The sequence below is a fragment of the Schistocerca nitens genome, unplaced genomic scaffold (genome assembly GCF_023898315.1).
Source record: "Schistocerca nitens isolate TAMUIC-IGC-003100 unplaced genomic scaffold, iqSchNite1.1 HiC_scaffold_303, whole genome shotgun sequence".
Classification (NCBI taxonomy): Eukaryota; Metazoa; Arthropoda; class Insecta; order Orthoptera; family Acrididae; genus Schistocerca; species Schistocerca nitens.
The window spans coordinates 102,501-105,594 of NW_026045839.1; the positions used below are offsets into that span (position 1 = coordinate 102,501).

The following is a 3,094-nucleotide window of genomic DNA, read 5'->3' on the forward strand; positions in this document are numbered from 1 at the left end:
TCCGGGAAGAACCGCGCGCGCTTGCCGGGAGCCCGAGCGCCCAAAGGGGCGAATCGACTCCTCCAGATATACCGCCGAGCAGCCAGCCAGGACACCGGGGCTCTGCCCAACAGACGCGAACCGAGGCCCGCGGAAGGACAGGCTGCGCACCCGGGCCGTAGGCCGGCACCCAGCGGGTCGCGACGTCCTACTAGGGGAGAAGTGCGGCCCACCGCACACCGGAACGGCCCCACCCCGCGGCGAGTGGAAAGGCAACCGGACACGACCCCGCCGCGGATTGCTCCGCGCGGGCGGCCGGCCCCATCTGCCGAGGGCGGAGGCCAGTGGCCGGATGGGCGTGAATCTCACCCGTTCGACCTTTCGGACTTCTCACGTTTACCCCAGAACGGTTTCACGTACTTTTGAACTCTCTCTTCAAAGTTCTTTTCAACTTTCCCTCACGGTACTTGTTCGCTATCGGTCTCGTGGTCATATTTAGTCTCAGATGGAGTTTACCACCCACTTGGAGCTGCACTCTCAAGCAACCCGACTCGAAGGAGAGGTCCCGCCGACGCTCGCACCGGCCGCTACGGGCCTGGCACCCTCTACGGGCCGTGGCCTCATTCAAGTTGGACTTGGGCTCGGCGCGAGGCGTCGGGGTAGTGGACCCTCCCAAACACCACATGCCACGACAGGCGGCAGCCTGCGGGGTTCGGTGCTGGACTCTTCCCTGTTCGCTCGCCGCTACTGGGGGAATCCTTGTTAGTTTCTTTTCCTCCGCTTAGTAATATGCTTAAATTCAGCGGGTAGTCTCGCCTGCTCTGAGGTCGTTGTACGAGGTGTCGCACGCCACACCGCCAGCCGGCTGTGCACGCTACCGAGACAGTACCGGTATGCGAACCGCCAGGCGACGGGCGCGCATCGCTCGTTTGAGGGGACGTGGCCGGCCCCACAGGCCGGCACGACACACCCACGTCTCCGAAGCGGGACAAACGCCGCGCGCTTCAGTTTACGTAGCCGACCCTCAGCCAGACGTGGCCCGGGAACGGAATCCATGGACCGCAATGTGCGTTCGAAACGTCGATGTTCATGTGTCCTGCAGTTCACATGTCGACGCGCAATTTGCTGCGTTCTTCATCGACCCACGAGCCGAGTGATCCACCGTCCTGGGTGATCTTTTTACAGTTTCCACTGTCTCTTTCAAAACAGTTGCATAGGCGGGACTGAGGCGTTCGACGGCCCCTGTTCCAGTGTTTTGTGTCCAACGGCCTCACGGCCGATGGGCGTCGTACGGCTCCACTCCGGAGCGGACAGGCACTCGGGCGAACGTCATTCAAAACCGGCGCGAGGCGCCAGGTGCCGCAGGCCAGCCGCTCCAGAGCTTCAGCTCTCGTACCACACAACATTTTCCGTTAGTTTTGAGAAGCACGCGTGGTCCCGCACGCGGCGCACAGCTACTGCGAGCCGTACAGGTAGCGTGTTGCACGACACGACACGCACATCGAAAGACATGCAGTCTAGTCGGTAATGATCCTTCCGCAGGTTCACCTACGGAAACCTTGTTACGACTTTTACTTCCTTTAAATGATCAAGTTTGGTCATCTTTCCGGTAGCATCGGCAACGACAGAGTCGATGCCGCGTACCAGTCCGAAGACCTCACTAAATCATTCAATCGGTAGTAGCGACGGGCGGTGTGTACAAAGGGCAGGGACGTAATCAACGCGAGCTTATGACTCGCGCTTACTGGGAATTCCTCGTTCATGGGGAACAATTGCAAGCCCCAATCCCTAGCACGAAGGAGGTTCAGCGGGTTACCCCGACCTTTCGGCCTAGGAAGACACGCTGATTCCTTCAGTGTAGCGCGCGTGCGGCCCAGAACATCTAAGGGCATCACAGACCTGTTATTGCTCAATCTCGTGCGGCTAGAAGCCGCCTGTCCCTCTAAGAAGAAAAGTAATCGCTGACAGCACGAAGGATGTCACGCGACTAGTTAGCAGGCTAGAGTCTCGTTCGTTATCGGAATTAACCAGACAAATCGCTCCACCAACTAAGAACGGCCATGCACCACCACCCACCGAATCAAGAAAGAGCTATCAATCTGTCAATCCTTCCGGTGTCCGGGCCTGGTGAGGTTTCCCGTGTTGAGTCAAATTAAGCCGCAGGCTCCACTCCTGGTGGTGCCCTTCCGTCAATTCCTTTAAGTTTCAGCTTTGCAACCATACTTCCCCCGGAACCCAAAAGCTTTGGTTTCCCGGAGGCTGCCCGCCGAGTCATCGGAGGAACTGCGGCGGATCGCTGGCTGGCATCGTTTATGGTTAGAACTAGGGCGGTATCTGATCGCCTTCGAACCTCTAACTTTCGTTCTTGATTAATGAAAACATACTTGGCAAATGCTTTCGCTTCTGTTCGTCTTGCGACGATCCAAGAATTTCACCTCTAACGTCGCAATACGAATGCCCCCGCCTGTCCCTATTAATCATTACCTCGGGTTCCGAAAACCAACAAAATAGAACCGAGGTCCTATTCCATTATTCCATGCACACAGTATTCAGGCGGGCTTGCCTGCTTTAAGCACTCTAATTTGTTCAAAGTAAACGTGCCGGCCCACCGAGACACTCAATAAAGAGCACCCTGGTAGGATTTCAACGGGGTCCGCCTCGGGACGCACGAGCACGCACGAGGCGGTCGCACGCCTTCGGCTCGCCCCACCGGCAGGACGTCCCACGATACATGCCAGTTAAACACCGACGGGCGGTGAACCAACAGCGTGGGACACAAATCCAACTACGAGCTTTTTAACCGCAACAACTTTAATATACGCTATTGGAGCTGGAATTACCGCGGCTGCTGGCACCAGACTTGCCCTCCAATAGATACTCGTTAAAGGATTTAAAGTGTACTCATTCCGATTACGGGGCCTCGGATGAGTCCCGTATCGTTATTTTTCGTCACTACCTCCCCGTGCCGGGAGTGGGTAATTTGCGCGCCTGCTGCCTTCCTTGGATGTGGTAGCCGTTTCTCAGGCTCCCTCTCCGGAATCGAACCCTGATTCCCCGTTACCCGTTACAACCATGGTAGGCGCAGAACCTACCATCGACAGTTGATAAGGCAGAC

General features: G+C 57.2%; 2 non-coding genes across 2 annotated transcripts in view; both read right to left on the reverse strand.

Moving 5' to 3' along the window:
- LOC126226375 (large subunit ribosomal RNA) overlaps positions 1-809 on the reverse strand; it is a 4,222-nt gene extending 3,413 nt beyond the window's left edge. Inside the window, exon 1 of the ribosomal RNA XR_007543919.1 lies at positions 1-809. This exon is cut by the window's left edge and continues 3,413 nt beyond it. This is a non-coding gene — a ribosomal RNA (large subunit ribosomal RNA).
- A 188-nt stretch (positions 810-997) lies between these two features.
- Positions 998-1,152, reverse strand: LOC126226361 (5.8S ribosomal RNA). Its single transcript, XR_007543907.1, has one exon. It is a non-coding gene; the product is annotated as a 5.8S ribosomal RNA (ribosomal RNA).
- Positions 1,153-3,094: the final 1,942 nt, after the last annotated feature.